Genomic DNA, 20,122 nt, shown 5'->3' on the forward strand with positions numbered 1-20,122 from the left:
AACTGCCACGAACCACGGCAGGAGAGATTGGGCATCTCTCCTGCCATGGATCACGGCAGTTCGGAGTGGAGGGGCAATCATGGCAGGGGAGATGAGCCATCTCTCCTGCTGCGATTGTTGCAGGGGTGTGTGTGTGTGTGTGGATTCTGTAACCGGTGTTGTATTTGATAGACGCCGGTTACAGAACCCAGCTTTTAGGCGAAGGACTGGCCCCTCCTTCGACTAAAAGGTCTTGTTTTAGGCATTTGGGACTTAGACTATTTTTTGGTTAGAGCATAAGAAGTGCCATCTCCAGAACAGACCCTAGGTCCAACAAGTCCGGCGATCCGCACACGCGGAGGCCCTGCCAGGTGTACCCTGTCATAGTTGATAATGTGTTGTAAGTTTAGATGTAGTAGTGGTCTGGGCGTTTAAACAGCTGAATGTAGAGATAGGCCATTCTCAAAAAAACCCTCATTTTGGATGGGTTTTTTTGAGAATGGACATTTTCCCTGCTGCTAAATTCAGCATTTATGGCCTTAGGCCAAAAGGGGCCTTAGACTTTTTTTTTTATTATTATGCCCCTCCACTAGATTTCCAAACTGTCAGAAATATACAGTAACACATTGTTGGTTAGTATATATAAGATTTATCCTTTTCTTTTCTTTTTTTTTACTTGAAATCTTGTAGTTTTCTATTGCTGTATGGCCATGTTCTTATCTTCCACTGTTCTGATACTTTCAAGAATAAATCTCCTATTTTCTAATAAAAAGCAGCTGGTGCCATTGAAGCTGCCTGCTGCTTTAACACTGAAGATGTGGCTTATTTGTAGCTGAAAGATGTCTCTTATAAGATAAAAGATCTCTTTTAAAGATAAACAGTAAATTACTGTGGCCTCAATTCTGCAGTGTCCCAGAGGCTCCTAAATGGTATACTACCTGAAAGCCTACAGTATTTTTCCTTGTGTTACATGAAGAAAAGTTTTGGGCTAATGGAAGGGATGTCTGGCTCTGTTGTAAAAAAAAAATCTTATTGCTTTAAATAGGTTTCTGCATACCTCCAAAATTTTGCAGTCTATGGCTCTCTACTGTATGGTGAGCGATTCATATCTAGTCTAAATACTGAAGGGGTTTTCGATGACATGTAGATAAAGTTACCATATTTTTCCAGAAAAAGGAGGAGAGATTGAGACATCTGGGTTTTAGTTCCATTTCTTTCAATGAAAATAAAATGTGGATGTCTCAAAATGTCCTCTTTTTTCTGGATACCACAACTATATCTCTCAATGCCGCTCTCTCTTCTTAATAAATTACTTTACTTCAGACATGCCATTTGGTCACCACACAATTTTTGTGTTTGCTTGGTTGCCAAAATTCTTCTCACTGGCTATGTTTTCTTCACTAGCCCCTACTCAATATGTTTCACAATTTTTTGGGTTTTTTTAAGTGCTTTATTATATCTCAAACTTATTAAAGTGCTTAAAGTGTTTAATATCAATAACTTAACCATTATAAAAAAACTGGTTAAAACTTATCTTATTATATTTTTTTTCTTGATGATCTTATCTCATTGGGAAAGGGACCTGTCATATCCGACATGTTTCGCTGACAGGCTGCTTCAAGAAAAGGTCCCCTACGAAACATATAAAATATTTAACTCTTAAACTCTTATATCTTAATTTATTTAGGAGCCAACGTCTAATTATACATTTAAAAACAGGCGCTTACCCCTTCACAACTTATTCTGCACCATCCCGATCCACATAGAAATTTTTGGGGATAAGATGGCCACTGCGTGTACTTCCTCCCCTATAAGTACCTCCCCTCAGGATGATGCAACAATAACTTGCAGCGAATCAGAACCCTACACCAACGATCCCCATTCAATTTCTTGATTTAGACTCCCCGGTTCAACCGTGTCCAGCATGTAGATCCATCTTTGCTCAAGGAAATTTAATCTCTGTTTATAATCTTTTTTCTGGAGCCATATGGTAACCCTATATGTAGAGGAAATGGAGAAAGGAAGGGGTTAACTTGAAAAGGGGAGATGGAACTTTCACGTACAGACCAGCCATATGGGTAGAGAGAAGAGAGAAAACTGGCTGAGATTAAAGGAGGATGTGTTGTCGGTTTGGCACTTTAACCTGACTGATTGTAGCTAGGACTGTCTCATTGTTGGAATCATTTGGAAATAGAGATTGTTGACTACTCTGAAGGGACATTTCCTCAGACAAATGCAAATAAAGCATGAAAAAAGGACAATATACGTACAAAGAAGGAAAATATTTCTAGTATCCACTTAGACTGCCACCTGAGCATCAGTGTTTTAAATATTTCTACGAGGGGGTGATGAAAAGTTCTTAGCTCAACCTAGAAGAGAATGACGTGGATATGGTTCAATCAATGATCTGAAACAATGTCAAAAGATAGAATTTTCTTTCTGCAAATTGGCACTTAATGAAATAAGATAACATTCTTTTCAGCTACAGTGGCACAATAATGCTCAGAATTTAGGAAGTTGGTTGGTTGGGCTGAAAACTTTTCAGCACCCCCTCATAGGGCTCTTTTTACTAAGCTGTGCTAGCGGTTTTAGCACACGCTGCATTGCCACACGCGCTAGACGCTAACGCCAGCATTGAGCTGGCGTTAGTTCTTGGTGCGTAGTGCGGGGTTAGCGCACGCAGCAATGCAGCGCACACTAAAAACGCTAGCGCACCTTAGTAAAAGGAGCCCATAATGTAATCACTAGCTGCAGGAGAAGGAAAATGCACAAGTCAAAGTTATGGATTAAAAAAAAAAAAATCTACTTCATTCATTTATGTAAAACTTCCTGACCATCATTCTGACTGAAATAAGTTACCCACAGTAATCAACAATATAAAATATGAAAACTCAGTACATAAAAACAAAAATAATATAAAATCCATACAAAACAACATAACATAATACAAAACCACAAACACATTTAGGAACTATAGCCCCTCCTCAACCAAGTGACTTTAGAAGGAATTACAAGATAGGGGAATAAACATAAAATGGTAGAATGGTACTTCTCTGAGCTAAAAAAAGCTACAGAAAGGCCAGTAAATATTCATGCTCAGAAAAAATTAAGAATAATAACACTGGTAAACACTCATTTTGGTGCATCAAATGTTAGACCTGTTTCTTGTTATATATAACCTGCTGATTCCAAAAATGGCACCAGTTTTCTTCTATCAGCTCTAGTTTTTGAGATCCACTCTGCTCGCCCATTAAAAAAATCTGGATATTTTAATGTAATGTTTAAATTAATATCTTTTAAGCATGAAGGAAACATATTAAAAATTAAAAGAAAAGTGTACAACTGAATCTACTTTCATACCAAAAGCATACGTTTATGATACAAACTTTCCAGTCATTCGACACACAAGAAGCTCCTTTTGTAAGACTTCCAAGACTGGGATCTGCATAAGATGATTGGAACATCAAATTTTCTGTGGCATCTGGCTGCCACTGTTTTTATGTCTTGGTGAAATCTTACACCTTGCTCTCGACTTAAGTCACCAAGGGTCTCTGTAAAGTGATCTAAGTGACTGTGCAGATAATGGACTTTAACACTCATGTTACAGCCAAGGCTGTTGAAATGAAGGAGCATATCCTCTTCTAATTGTGTACAGTTGTCTGCCTTCTTCTTGCCAAGAAAGTTTTTCAGAACAAGAACAAAAGAAGACCAGGCACATGATTTGATTTCATTCATTGATGCTATGAAATGTGGGTCATTTAAAGTTGTCTGATCTATGGATCATCGAAAATTACTGCCTTAAGTTTTTCCATAGAAAGTCCAGGTAACATTTGCACTATGAATTCAATGCATGGATCGCCTTTATTCAAAGCCTTTACAAATTGTTTAATCAGGCCTAGCTTTATTATGTAATGGTGGCAGTATGATTCTATCTGGTGCTACCAAAGGTTCATTGATTATATTTTGACCTCCAACCACTATATATTTCCTCAGAGGCCAATCTTTTTTTGCCCAATGTTCATGTTTGGCTCTACTATCCCAAAGGCATAAATTCAACCATATCTATGAAACTAGAGCTGATGTGGTCTATCCAATGCAATTTTCTGAATCAGCACTCCAAATAACCCCAAGAACAGGTAAAAACAAAAAAAGGCACCTGTGTAATATACCAATGTGATTTTAAAACAGATAGCTTGAAAGATAGGGACAGAAGCATTCAAAATATACAAGGGATCTCAGACGTAAGAGCACAAGAGAGAACACCTAGCAAGACTGAAAGAGATGTGCAAAACAGTAAGGGTGGCAATGACTTGTATGGAAGAAAGGATGGCTAAAGATATAAGGGGCTCCAGGTGCTAAAGTGAAAAAAAAAGATTTCTCCAAAGTGTACTTCACATGAAACATAGCTCAGAATACCTGGAAATGTACAAAAATAACCAACTTCAGGCATTTTGTAATATGTTTAATTTGAAGTGCAGTTTAATAAAATCAGCTTCAAAAAGGACAATAATTGGTATGTGCGAGGGCTGAATTAAAAGTATTGAGACTAGGGGCAACTTTTACTAAGGTACGCTAGCGTTTGTAGCGCACACACAAAATTACCGCATGCTAAACCGAGTGATATGCTCCTAGAATAATGCCAGCTCAATGTTGGTGTTAAGGTCTAGTGCACGTGGCAATTTAGCACGCGCTATTCTGTGCGTTAAGGCCCTAACACACCTTAGTAAAAGGAGCCCTTGGTTTTTTATTCAGAATCAGATGACTCCACAGGATTTGAATATTTTTCTTTTTCAAAGTAGCGTCCATACATTTTCAATACACTTTTTTGCAGCATTTTAAAAATGATTCAAAGATGTGCAGTAGACTGCTTTGCGATATCACTTTTAGCACTTAGCTGTGGTGTTTTTCACTTCATCATCTGAAGAGCACTTCTTTCCGCGCAGTTGTTTTTTCAGGGTTGGAAATTTCAAGAGTTTCATTACCGCTCTTTCCAAGTTTAACACAAAATTCAATCATACACTTCTGGCCTACTCTAACAGACACATCTTCCTCATCTACCATGATTGAAACGTACAACGTTCTTCCTCTCACTGTGACCCAACAATGAAGACTACGGCAGTCCAGCTGCAGGTTCAGAAACATCAATGCAGGAGCTTCACAAGAATCAGCACAGTGTTTCCAAATCTACTTCTTGGAAAGAAAAACAGAGGCAATCTCATTACTTTTCAATCAGCCCTTATAAATTTTCCATTCATACGCCTGCTGCAATGAAAAAGGTTACAAAGCAACTCATTACTACAAAACTAACTTAAAAAAAGGTTTTGCAGACCCATTTTCACAGAAACAAATGTACAGTTCAAGAGCTACCAGAAGAAAATCTGTCCCTTTCAGAGACTGTGGCAAGATGAGAAAAAATAAAAGCACCTATTGGACTGAATTGGAGGTCATCCAGATCCCCTTCAAATGCTCCTCTGATGCTTCTTAGTCTAGTGCAGTGTTCTTCAACCTTTTTACACCTGTGGACTGGCGAAAATAAAATAATTATTTCATGGACCGGCAAACTACTAAGACTGAAACTTTAAAAAACCCCATCGCCGCCCCGTCCCCGCAAGCTCGGTCCCGCAAACCATCTGATCCCATCTGCACAATCCTCAAATAGTTATGATTTTATATTGAACATATTTTATTAAAGTTATAAAAAGAAACAATATTCTGTACAATTGTCATTTTATAAATACAAATAATACAGGGCAAGGATCAACAAAACCCCCGTCTCCCTTCCCCTTCAAGTATATCCCCTCTACTATCAAGAAAACTGAATAAGCCAAATTATTACAGAATGCTACACAAATATCATGCTAACAGAATACCGCAGTCACACATGGCAGGAATGGTTTTAGGGGGAATGCAACTAGGGAAACTGCCCCCTGGTCCGAGAGAGCCCTAAGCCAGCTGGAAGCTAAAGAAGCACTGCCTAGTCTTTGCACTCCCCAGTTATGTCTAACATCAGCTCTAGCAGGATACATATTTCAAAGTTGATATATTCTAATCACAAGATAGAAATAAAATTATTTTTTCTACCTTTTGTCATCTCTGGTTTCTGCTTTCATCGTCTTTTCACTCTCTTCAATCCAGCATCTGCCCCTACCATCCACTGTCTGCCCTTTCCCCCTTCCCCCTTCCCCCTTCCATAAGGTATCTGCCTTCTTTCTACCCCTTGCTTTCTCTACCCCCTGCCCCTCACCTCTTTCCATCCAGCCTGTGCCCCCTCTCTCCTTTTTATATGATTCATGCTGCTCTCTTCATTTTTATCTCTCCTACACCTGATCTAACATCTTTGTCCCTCTCTCCTTATTTCTCATCTGACCCCCTTCCCAACATCAATCTATCTCTACTTTCTCATTCCTCTGTCTCTCCCCTTTCCATCATCTGATCTCTCTATTCCATCCTGACTCCTTCCCCTCCTCTAATCTCCCTGCCAGCTGTTTCCTTCCTATTTTCCTCCACCCCTTATGTAATAGTAACTCTCTTCCCTTCCCTTTCCCTTCTCCCCTGTCCAGCAGTACCCCTTCTCCCTTCCCTCCTTCCCTCTCCAGCAAATGTTTCCTCTCTTTAGGCTAACGGCAGCTCTGTGTGCTTTTAACTTCAGCACATAGCTGCCCCTAAGCAGTAGTTTAGCTGTGGTTTCATGAGGCAGCCTCGGGGCCTTTGGTAGGCCGGCCCACAAGGTTTCAAGGTTTCAAGGTTTATTAAATATTTGATAAATCGCTATATCTTTATACAAAGCGATGTACATTAAAATACAATTAATTAAGATAAAAACATACAATAAATATATAAACATTAGATATTGGACAAGACAGACAACAATTGGGAGGAATGGGAGGTTAAAGTTACATATCTTATAATCAGAAACACATTTAAGGGTAAAACATTGAGGAGGTAGTAAAATTCTTGAAACGGAAAAAATTTTATTAAAAAGCAAAATTTTTATGTATTAAAAATCTTTTTAAAAAGAAATGTTTTTAAAGATTTCTTAAAAGAGGGAATGTCTTTTTCATTTTTTATATATTGGGGCAATAAATTCCACCATTCCCACATCGCATCATTGAAGCGGGCTGGCCTAGCAAAGGTTCTGAGGCTGTCTCATGAAACTGCGGCTAAATACTGCTTAGAGGCAGCTGTGTGCCGAAGTTAAAAGCACACAGAGCTGCTGCTACTGGTCTGGGGGTGCGGAAACAAAGGCAGGAGGCATACGCGGCAGGAGTCCCGTCATATGCGGTGGAAGGCAGGAGTCCCGGTGAAGGCAGGAGTCCTGGCCTAGCGACGGCAACAAGAAGTTGAAGTCAGCTGACGCCGGCACCTTTTGTTGCGGTGTGAGCCCAAATCCTTCACGGACCGGCAAGATTTTTATGTGGACCTCTGCGGACCGGCGGTTGAAGAACACTGGTCTAGTGAACTTCTCTCACCTCTCTTACTAGTCCTGAAGCAGAATTAAAATCTACCTCTTCCTGCCTAGCCCTGCCCTTATAAGAGTTAAGAGCAGATCTGCCTAGATCTTTGACTCAACTCTGGGGGGCAATGAGAGTAAGAGCAATCCTCAATTGCTTCTGTCCCAGTGGCTATCTTGTTTAAAATATGCTGGTTTCATAAATAAAAAAAATTAAAGCATAAATAAAAGATGTATTTTTTTTAATGGTGCTGGCTTGCATTACTGCTAGGGATCATATTTCCGAATAAGGGTAGAAACAGAGCCCATAGTATCAGACAATAACAGCAGATAAAGACCTGTGCAATCTATCCAGTCTGCCCAGCAGTCTCACACTCAATCTAATAATTATTCATTTTACTTGCTAAGTTCCTTTATGAGATGGCCTCCCCTTCCCTCCCCCCCAACAATAAGCAAGACCTATACTCAGAAGATATGAATGTCATATAAAATTGGCATACTTGCTACTTATCCTTAGAAACCGTCTGGCCTCGGTTACATTGCCCCAGTGCCGGAATCGCTGTCAAAGCTAACTCCAACCTGTCCTATCTTGCCATATACAGGACAAAGACTGCAGAAGTCCATCCAGCATCAACTTCACTACCCTACTGCTTGAGCTGCATTTTAGCATCACTCCTGCGCATCATGAACAAATTTATAGTGGTTGATCTGGTGATTTTTTTGTATATATCATATCCTTTTTCTATTTAGCTATCCTTTGTATCTATCCCATGAATTTTTAAATGTAGTCACTGTTCCTTCTCCTCAGAGCTCTCTTTAGTTCATATTTTATAAATTTAGTATTGTGTTTTTAGTATATAATTTTCATGTTTTTTTGTTCTGGTTTTTCTGATTTTGGACTCAGTTTTACATTTTAAATTTTTTTTCCCCTCCTTTACAAAGCCACGCTAGCATTTTTAGTGCCGGACGCAGCGGTAACACGCAGACGCTCAAAAGGAGGCGGTAGCGGCTAGCGCACATGGCAGTTTATCACACGCTAAGCGCGTGCTAAAACCGCAAGCGTACCTTTGTAAAAGGAGCCCTTACTTTGTTTTATTGTTCAGTTTTGTTTTGTGATATTTATTTTTGCAAATGGCTTTTCCAGGAAGTTTGTATATGCTAAAAAAAAAAAAAAAAGCTAATTAATTAATTAATTAATTAAATCAAAGAGTTCTTTAAAAGGTACCTCACACATTCAAATGCATCTGTATCTGACAATGCCATAATTACATGTTCAAACATGCAAGTGCTAACAGCAATATTAAGATGGCCAAAGATTCTTTCAGCAGCCCTTTCATGAATGCATTGTAGATGAAACTAAGGGCTCCTTTTATGAAGGTGCGCTAGCGTTTTTAACGCACGCACCAGATTAGTGCGTGCTAGCTGAAAAACTACCGCCTGCTCAAGAGGAGGCGGTAGCAGCTAGCACGCGCACTATTCCACGTGTTAAGGCCCTAACGCGCCTTCGTAAAAGGAGCCCTAAGTTAGAAAAAAAAAAAAAAGGTTCTACATGTTTCACTTTTTAGAAGAATGTAAAAAAAAAAAAAAAAAAGCATCATTTTTAATAGTGGAGTTGTCTTATCATGAATAGCAATTTCAACAGAAGCAAGACCTTAATACTTTTTGTGTTTTCACAATTCTATAACAGGGAGCCAGTGTCTGCATGCCACTTTCACATGTAAATGCACAGAATATCAGCCATTTGGGGGTAAGTGCTATTCTTTAAAGGCATGTGTAGGGTTGCAAGATTTCCTGTTTGAAAAAAAGAGGACACCTGGCTCCACCCTGTTGTGCCTCAAGTCCCACCCCATTCTGCTCCCGGCTCTGCCCCATTCTTCCCCCAGCCCCGCCCCCACATGAACTTCCCCGAGCATTTGGAAGCCTTCGCAGATGCACGCATATGTGTGATGTCATCACGACGACAGTCGCGTATGCGTAAAGGCTTCCAGATGTGGCTTCCAAGCTCAGGACTTCCAAAACTTGGACAAACTGCCGGGTTTTGGAAATCTCTCGGAGCACCCAGACAGTCCTCTAAGATGAGGACATGTCCAGGTTTTCTTGGATGTCTGGTAACCCTAGGCATGTATAAGTAACAAGGAGAGTGTTCACATGGGCAGAACATGCAAAGAGCAAAGCAGAGTTAACACTTTCGTATGCAATGTACAGCCTATTTTAAGTTAAGTGTGCACTCGCTGCAGTTACATCAGGTCTATGGCTGGTATAACTGCAGATGTGCAAATTTTAGGCACACCAATACCAGGGTTATGGTACTGGAGTGGAAAAGTGGCTTAGTGATTAAAGTAGCTGCCTCAGCACCCAGAGGTTGGGAGTTCAATATCTATTGCAGTTCCATGTGACTTTGAGCAAGACACTTAACACTTCATTGCCCCAGTTACAAAATGGGAGATGGAGTTGTGATAGTTAAGGTTGTATAGGAGGTGGATCGCTGCGTTTTGGACTCGCTGGAGGCATTTGAGTTCTCTTTGGCTACTCCATTAAATATGGAGTTGCAGTAATCCATCCATTTGTTTACCGCTATTACAATCCAATAGATGTTTTCAAGTGGTCTTTTGATACGTAGATTTGAAAATAGCTTTAAAGTCATTGCTATAGTGAACGTGCCCAAATAGGGTGTGAATCAAATCTTTTAAGCAACTGTCTGAGTATATTCATTGCACAAGACCAAACCAACCAGTTGGATAGGTTAACATGAACTCTTCCGGTGATGGGTGCATATGAAGCTGTACAAAGTCTTTGAATCCGTTCCACGGTATACAGTTTTAGGTCTCCTTTTCAAGTGGAAGACAAACAATGTTACAGTGAATGGGTCACCTATTATAGTGAGCAATTGTTTGGCAACATATATTTCTTTAATCATCATGCTGCTTTGAACAATACTTTCTCTGTTTACCCATTAATCTAAGTATGTGTGCAATATCATAGAATTTAGAATAGCATCATAACAAAGAGTACTATTGACCCAGTAAGGGATATTAATGCATATGCCACTCTTTAGGTTTAGTGGCTCAATATTGTCTTACTAATTTTTTAGCTCATTACATTAACGGGTGCTAGAATAGATGTGTAGACTTAGGCATTTCTTTCTTTCTTTCTCCCTGCACCCTGTCTGTCTTTTTTTCTTTATGTCTCTCTCCCTCTGTCTTCTTTCCCTTCTCCCTTACTTTTACCTCCCCCCTGTCCAGCAGCACCCCTTCCCTGCTCCCCCTGTCCAACAGTAGCTCTTCTCCCTTCCTTTTACCTCCGCCCTATCCAGCAGTACCCCTTCCCTGCTTCCCCTGTCCAGCAGTAGCCCTTCTCCATTCCTTTTACCTCCCCCCTGTCCAGTAGTACCCCTTCTCCCTTACCTGCTCACTGTCCAGAATCCGCTAGGCAGGGCAGCCTTGGGGCTTTTGCCAGGCTGGCCCGCCTCGCATTATCGAAGTGGGCTGGCCTAGCAAATGCCCCGTGGCTGCTGCCGCTGCTGGTCCAGGGGTGAGAAGGAGAGGCGTTGTCAGAAGTCAGCCGGCGTCAGAGATCGGGGCAGGAACGTTGCTGGGGAAACCGCCGCACATGTCACAAACCGCCGAAGGCTCCTATTGCGCATGCGGCAACACAGAGCCACGGATCAGGGATCACGGCTGCATGGAGTTTCAACTGCACATGCGCGCTAAGGGTTTTATTATAACGGATATATTCAAAAGTGATTGTTTTAATTAGTTATCCCATATGCTATCAGTAAAACATCAGGGGTCTTAATGACAACAACTATGGCAATATCGATGCAAGGTTAACTTTTTTTGTTCATCGGTCCCACAAATGGCCAAGCAGCAACAAATCATGTTTTCTTATTTGAGACTTTCTCATTACTTTTTGAAAAAAACAAAACTATTGTATTATAAAACAGATTCACGCAACCTAAACAGAAACCTGCAATACCAGGAAGAGGTTTTGAAAACAAATTCAATTGCACAAAAAAAATCGGTTATGATGCTTCATCAAATCACTTGAACAATGAAAACACTAGAATGGCAGAAATGCAAGCTTAAAGTGTCAAAATGTACTTACTCTTAAATTTCTTCTAAGTAGTGAATACCTCCCAGCTAAATCTGACTCCACGTTGAGTTTCCTCAGGGGTCAGCATTGGAACTTTCCCAGTCATAGCCCTTTCAATATGAAACATATGGGCAAATTCTATAAGAAGCACCCAAATGTTAGGCGCCGAAGCAGGCACTGTTCAGCACAATTCAAGTAAAATTGGGTGATGTAATGAATCATGCTGAACGGCACCTATTTTGGAGGCACCCAATAAGTAGGCCAGCTCTAGGCACAACTAAAAGTTAGGTGCCTATATAACACCTAAGCATGTTTAAGATCAGCGATTCTGCAACTAGGTGCCTTGATAGGCACCTAAGTTTCAATTATTGCTGATTAAAAAGCTAAATTAAGCTTGTTAATCAATTTAGATGGGTGCTTATCTAGATAGGCGCCTCCAAAATAGGTGCCTAACATTAGGAACCGGTAACAGAATTTGTGCCTCAGTGTCAATGTCCTTTATTTCAGCCACATACACTCCGAATTGCTGGTACTTATAAGCACTCCACTGTTAAATTCAGCTGCTCCTGGTCACACGCATCTCTGCATCTCTTGTATTTTTTGAATTTTTTTTTTGCAGATTTTAAAACCACCTTGGGCAATGTTTCAGAAAACTAGTTCCATACTTTTTTTAAATGGGGGTGTGGGGGGAGAAGGGGTAGGGTTCTTCAAATCATTGCATTCAACTTCATTGCCATGAACCAGTATGAGGGGTCTGCTGAAAAGTTCTCAGCCCAATCAACTAACTTCCTAAATTTTGAGTGTTATTTTGCCACTGTAGCTGTGTTTATCTTATTTTGTTAAGTGCCAATTTGCAGAAACAACATTCGGTGTTTTTTTGACATTGTTTCAGATCATTGATTGAATCGTGTCCATGTCATTCTCTTCTTGGATGGGCTGAGAACATTTAGCACCCCCTCGTATTGCTGAATGATTTTCAGATGCCCCAAATCAGGCAAGTAGTGGCTGAATGTGGCTCATATGTTAATATATGCAATAAGTTTATGAGATACAATAGATATGGAGAATATGAGTATATAGACACAAATGTTTTTATGTTCTGGATGGATACCTCTTGCATCTTTCAAGATAAGTGCTCTTAGTCAGGAGAAATAATTAATAGAGCAACATGTTGAGAACCAGAAAACCTAGTTCAAATACCACCGTAGCTTCTTGTGATCTTGGCAAGTTACTTAACCTTCCATCCCCTCAGGTATATCTTTAGATTGTGAGCACTCCAGGGACAGGGAAATAACTATTGTACCTGAATGTAATTTGTTTTAAGCTACAACTGAAAAAAGGCTTGAGCTAAATCTATGTTTATAATTATGATACTTTTACCTAGTAATTTCTAAATGCAAAAGAAAACTCATAAATAATCTATAACAGGGTGTCATGATATATAAAAATGTGGTGGAGTGTTGGTGCGAGTTCCTGTGTTTATATAGTGGACTTCTCTCAGGCCTCCCGCGCATCCATCTCTCACTCCTTCAACTCATTCAAAATGCTGCTGCATGACTCATATTCTGTGAGAGCCGCTATTCTCACATTACCTCTCTCCTTAAGTCACTTCATTGGCTCCCCATCCGTTTCTGAATACAATTCAAACTCCTCTTACTGACTTATGGTCCGTCCCCCCACCACTCTGAACTCTGTTCATCGGGTACCCTTCTCCTCCACTGCCAACTCCAGAATCTGCCCCTTCTTTCTTGCAACACCGTATGCCTGGAACAGGCTGCCTGTAACAATACATCATGCTCTATCTCTAGCTGTATTCAAATCCAAGCACAAAGCCCACTTAAAAAAAAACCCCCAAAAACTGCTGTCAGATACCTATACCCATTGTATCATTTCCTCTACCAGAATCTTCCCAGCCCTGAAATGTCCTGTCTGTCTGTCCAAATTAGATTATAAGCTCATCTGAGAAGGGACTGTCTATTGCATGTTAAATGTACAGTGCTGCATATGCCTTACAGCACTATAGATATGATAAATAGTAGTAGTAGTGGACATCATATCAATAATATGAGTGATCCTGCTTATTCTATAGAAGAACACCAGATTCATCTGGTGTGATATAACATTAGCTGAGCTGATGTCACTGGCTGGTAATATTTATTAAATGATGGTGTGGGTAAAATGGGAAGGGGAGGGGGGCAGAGGGTGAGGAGAATATATGAGGTTTTTGTCAAGGGTCTGTAGAATAAGGATTGACAAGTTTATAAGAGGAGGTAAGAAAGGGTTAATAGAGCTTGTAAGAAAGAGAAATGATTAGGGAGGTTTCTAAGGTGATGGGGTGGAGCAGTCACGTGATTGGTTGGATGTTGTGGCAGTCTGGAGTGAATTCTGTGAGGAAAGGGGAACAGTAGAGTAGTCTCTTCAGGAAAAGATTATCCCTCCCTCCCTCCCATTTGTGCTGGTGTTATGTTTTGTGTCAGTGTTGTGGGGTGGGGTGGGGGATGTACATGTTATATATCGACTTGGGTGGGTTTGGTGGAGCTTATGGGGTTGGGGGGAGGTGGTCGCAGCTTTGGGTGGGGCGGAAAATGGGGTTTGGCCCAGTTGTATCTGGGAGATGAGCAGTTAATAAATAAATGTAACACTCGTAGGCGATACCGCTGCAAGGGGAAGCATGGCCTTGCATCACTGTGGGTCATGTTTGGGGGGAGGGGAGGGGAAGCATGGTCATGCGTCACCGTGGGTCATGTTTGGGGGAATGTTATAAATTTAAAAGACTTAACAGGAGCTAGTTTCGACACCGAATAGCTCCCTGGGTGTGTGTGAAATATGCATTGGAGGTTTGTTGGTTTTTGGACACAGATTGTATTGTAAGTGGAGATAATATTCAGACACATAATAAAGCTGCGGCCAAATATTTCTTCCAATAAAACTGAGTTGTGTGATTATTGATTGATGGTGATTAGCTTTCAGTTGCAGGTGATGGGAATCCGAATGCTAATGTTATGTATTTGCATTAAATGTATATATGCTTTCCTAATTTTGTGCCCATAGTAATAATTGATACGATTTATATGATGCACACTGGTAAATGTATCTTCTGATATATAAGAATCAACTTGTTCTTTCAGGCAAACTTTAATTCTTATGTAAGAAACTAAAATTGTGCACAGCTCAGGATTTCATATACAGTACATTACTGTACTTTATTAACTGGAATCCAGATTAGCATAAATTATAGCTCTTGCTACCATTTACTGCATAACCATAGTTTAAACATGAACTTGGCAACTTGTCTACTATTCCCTTAGAAATTAGTAACTTTCAGGTCAGATTGTACATTATTTATTCTTTGCCATATAAAAACTTAATATAAGCTAAATGACTGAAGCTGGTTGATGAATTTTATTGATTTGATTGTTCTCATTTTGATGCCTTTTTTTCAGATTATGACTAGGCAATTGCTTTCTTTGGTAGTGAGCATGATGACTGCTCAGAAAGAAGACATCACTGCTGGCTTTCAGTGGACTGTGTCCATATTATTTTTTTTTTTTCACTTTTCTATACCGTTCTCCCAGGGAAGCTTAGAACGGTTTACATGAATTTATTCAGGTACTCAAGCATTTTTCCCTGTCTGTCCCGGTGGGCTCACAATCTATCTAATGTACCTGGGGCAATGAGGGGATTAAGTGACTTGCCCAGGATCACAAGGAGCAGCGTGGGTTTGAACCCACAACCTCAGGGTGTTGAGGCTGTAGCTTTAACCACTGCGCCACACACTCCCCGCTTACTTAAGTGATAAAAGATTTCAAGGTGTACACTAATTATGTGAGGAAATTTTGGTGCACACCCAATTTTCCACATGCAGTTTAATTGAATAACAAATCAATTAGTGCTGCTAATAATTGGTGTTACCATATTTTTCACTCCATAAGATGTACTTTTTCCACCCCCAAAAAGGGGGTGGAAAAGGAGGTACTTCTTATGGAGCGAATACACCTCTGCCTCCCCCCCCCCGGTGTTCTGCTGCTCGTGGCCCCACCCCCGGCTTTCTGCTGCTGCTCAGCGACCCTCTACCCCCAATGCTGCTGGTTCTGGCCACCGCCCTCATACCTGCCTGCCGCCGCAGGAAAGGAAGAGAAGGGCTAGCGGCATGCAATCGGGCCCACAAGTCTTGCCCCGCCGTCAATTCTGACGTCGGAGAGAAGGTCTGGGCCAGCCAATCGCTGGCCCAGGCCTTATCTCCAATGTCATAATTGATGTTGGGGAAGGCTTGTGGGCCTGATTACATGCCGCTGGCCCTTTGTGAAGTTGCGGCAGCAGGAGTCGTCCGCTTTTCCATGTCAGCAGCGGCGTTGGGTGTCCGCATTGAGTGCACTGCGGTCCAGGATTGCAGGAGCCTCATTTTGGTCAGAGGGATCTTCAGGCTCCTGAGACGTCAGAAGTGCTCCAATTCCTGCGGTGTGGCATTGAGGATCATGACAGCCCGTTCCTGTGGCAAGTTCAGGGGTGTGTGTGTGTGTGTGCATGTGTGGCTTGGTGCAGGTGTGCTAGTGGCACTGGTGGGGCACGGCCTGGGAGGTGAGGCTCTGGTTATTTGGGGTAGTGGGGTGTTGGTAGGTTGGGGTTTACCAGGGTTTGGTGAGGGGATTTTTTGTGCTCCTTATGGTGCCTGCTAAAAGTCTAGTTCCAGGGGAGGGAGGGGTCATTCTGCAATGGTGGCAGTGCCTGTTGGCAGACCAGGGAGTAAGAATTGGCGTGACAGGAAGGAAGGCAAGCTTCGTGGAGTTGCGGAAGCAGTGGGCAAGCGGTGGACCAGGGAGGAGGAATCGGCACTTTGGTGCAGGAGGGAGGGAGGAAGAACAAAGGCTGGAAGGCAGTGATGGTGAGGGGGCAAGATCTCAGGACATAGGAAGGAAGGAAGGAAGGAGGGATGGAATAGAAAGAGACAATTGTTGGGTCTGAGGAAGTAAGAAAGGAAAGAAAGAAAAAGAAAGAAAGAACTTTCTAGTGCAACCAAAAATCACCAGATAACAAAGGTAGGATTTGAATTTAATGATCAAAATCTCTCTGCTGCAGTACATTTGTCTATTTTTCTAGGGGGCTGGGTTCAGAGGCACAATTTGGTTCAGAATATTTTTTTCTTGATTGTTCCTCCTCTAAATCTAGGGCGCGTCTTATGATCAGGTGCGTCTTATGGAGCAAAAAATACGGGATCCACATGTAAATTTTACATTCTGAAACAGTGCATCTAACTTGCTTGGGGCATAAATGCAAGAAGGACCTATATTGGGCGGAGCATGTGGGCGGGTCACCCAGTAAAATATAGAACTTACTGACTACTGTAATTTAAATGCATCCCTGCTGCACTAGGTGTCTGCCCTTATGCTAGCTCCGTGGATGGTATAACAGCATTTAAATGTTAGGCATGCTGATACCAAGTTATGCTTCTGTTCTACAATGGCACCTTGCTGCCCAGATTCCGCAAATCCTTGTGGCACCTAAATGGAGGCACCCAGATATTAAATTGCCCCCCTCTTTGCTCATGTGGTTTTATTAAATTATTCAAAAAAATAATCACCTTATTTCCACATAAATAAACAACCAAATACTTTTATGGTCACACAGTGACTCTAGATTTCTAAGTGAACACTCAGACCTATAACCAAACTCTAGTGAAAAGTCACAGAGTCTGTTATAATAAAGACCATCACAGCAAATTCACTGTCTCTGCCACCTGCTAATAACATACAAGAAAATAGCTTATGGCAGTTGCAATGTGTTAGTACTTTAAATATGTACCTGGAGCAGTGAAAGAGCAACAGCAGTGCCATCCTGCATTCAGATAAGTTACCTATCTTTTTCTTGTATGTTATTAGCAGGTGGCAGAGACAGTGAATTTGCTGTGATGGTCTCTATTATAACTGACTCCGTGACTTTTCACTAGAGTTTGGTTATGGGTCTGAGCGTTCACTTAGTAATCTAGAGTCACCGTGTGACCATAAAAGTATTTGGTTGTTTATTTATGTGGAAATAAGGTGATTATTTTTTGAATTGTTATATGGTTATCACCTTTGAAGAAACAAGGTCCCTTATATTTTATGTTTATTAAATTATTCCCAGGAAAGCAGGCAAACTGATATTCCCGTGCTCTGAGGCAGGTTTAATCAGGTATATGTATGTGTTAGTAAGAATAAATGCATAAGTTGATGATTCCCAAATCTGTCGGGGGAACCCCAGCCAGTCAGGTTTTCAGGATACTCACAATGAATATTCATGAGTTAAAAATGTGCATGCAATGGAGATAGTGCATGCAAATCTAACTCATGAATATTCATTGCGAATATCCTGAAAACCAGACTGGCTGCGGTTCTCTCAGGACAGAGTTTGGGAACCACTGGCCTATGTGAATATTTTCTAAAATCTGAACACAAATGCTAATCCTGCCCTCGGCTCCTTCTTGCATTCTCTGCCCCCAGGATTGCCTAAATATATAGTGCAAAAACAGGAAGTGCTATGCATCCACGTGCCTACTTCTTATGTGTGAATATCTCCATATGATTTTAGATGAGCCTACTTGAGCATGTGAACTGCTGATTTATATGCTCAAATTCCAATTACAGCTACCCCCACTATTCAAAGATCTGCACTATTGCACAGTTGCAGCATTATTCTTCAATAACCAGCACAGAGTACATTTTAACACTTTATAACCAATTTATTCTTATAACTATTCAGAGCTGAGATATTGTGTGTGTGTGGGTTAATTTTACTAGAATATTAGGGCTCCTTTTTCTAAGCTGCGATAGCGGTATTAGCGCACGCTTGACACTAACACCAGCATTGAGCTGGCGTTAGTTCTAGCCACATAGCGTGGGTTTAGCGCGCTCTAAAAACGATATCGCAACTTAGTAAAAGGAGCCCTTAGTCCTCTGGTCTCCTTTTTGTAAACAAAGTGAAAAAAAAAGTCTACATAGAGAAGAAAATAAAGAAACTAGTATTAATTGGGTGCACAGAGCAAAAACATTATGTTGTTTATGGAATTTTTCCTTTTGTTTGTGGTTTCTTTTTTTTTTTTTTCATTTCAAGGCGATGTTGTCAAGATTGTGCAGTATTTTGCAACAGAACACACTGACTCACAATTGTGCGCACTGTTTTAAAATAGTGCACTTTATTGCACAAATAGGACTAAAGTCTATAAATGGCACCCAAATTTAGGTGCCAAAAAATGATTAGAGCTACGGCCCTCAGCACCCTCAGGTTGTGGTTTCAAGCCACACACTGCTCCTTGTGACCCTGAGCTCCTTGTGACACCCCTCCCCCCTCTTTTACAAAACCGTAGTGTGGATTTTAGCGCCGGCCACAGCGGTAAACAGCTCTGACACTCATAGAATTCCGGCACTATAAACTGCGCTATGGTTTTATGTAAAGTAATTTTTATTGGAACAGACAAAAGCACAAGTACCAAGATTCAGCCAAACAAGCAGTGCTCCGAATAAAACTGTTTTGTACCAACCAATAAATCCCCCCTCCTCCCCCATCCCCCCCCCACACACACACAGACCGGAGTCCGAAATACAAAATTGAAAAGAACACAGATAAAATAGCTGTAGACACATTCAACAGTTCAAAACTCTACTGCGCGTCGCAGGAGTCATGGTATTCCAAAAACATTCCCAGGTAGTCGTAAATCGCTCCCCCGTACTGTGGAAAGGTCAGGCACCTCACTTTGCTCCCAAGTCAGCAACAAAATCATCTGAGAGCACCACATAAAGATAGTAGGGGTATCAGTGTCCAGCCATTTTAGAAATATACATTTCAGGGCACATAAAATGGACCATCACAGAAAAGCCTTCAATCCCGGTGGCTGCGGATGGTAGGAAGGAGGAATGCCAAACAAAAGGAGAGGCTGTCGTATAGTCACATTCTGGTTTTATAAAATAAAAAAAAAGGGGGGTAATTCCTCCATTGCCCCAAGTACGTTAGATTGTGATCCTGCCAGGACAGAAAGGGAAAAATGCTTGAATACCTGAATGTAAACCACTTAGATAACCTTCTTTATAGGCAGTATACCATTAACTTAAAAAAATTAAATAAAAATTAAATATAAAAGGCGCTCACAGTTAGATGACATTTATAGAATAATGCTTAGTGCCAGGATCCACACTCACTTTTAGGCACAAGGATTGACACCAACTGAAAATCTGGTGTAAATCCTCACACCTAAATTAGGCACAAATCTGCCTTATTCTATAACTGTTTATGTTTATTAAAATTGGATATGCCGTAGAAGTTTAAAACAGTTCCCTGCGACTCACAATTGAAACATATATTTAATAGAAGTAAGAAAGGAACTCCATAACATATAGGAAAGACCTATGCAATCATACAAGAGGAAAGAAAAAAAAAAAAACACTCCATAAAAAATACGTTAATATCTTCTTAATAATTTTGAGGAATGTCAGACCCAAAGGCAGATTGAAAAAAGTAAGTCTTTAATAGTGTCTTGAAAGCTTTGAAGTTCAATTTAAGATGAATATTATTAGGAAGTTGGTTCCAAGAACTCAGCACCAGATTTTAAAAAATGCTTTACGTCTGGTACTG

The sequence above is a fragment of the Geotrypetes seraphini genome, chromosome 1 (assembly GCF_902459505.1).
Source record: "Geotrypetes seraphini chromosome 1, aGeoSer1.1, whole genome shotgun sequence".
Taxonomy (NCBI): domain Eukaryota; kingdom Metazoa; phylum Chordata; class Amphibia; order Gymnophiona; family Dermophiidae; genus Geotrypetes; species Geotrypetes seraphini.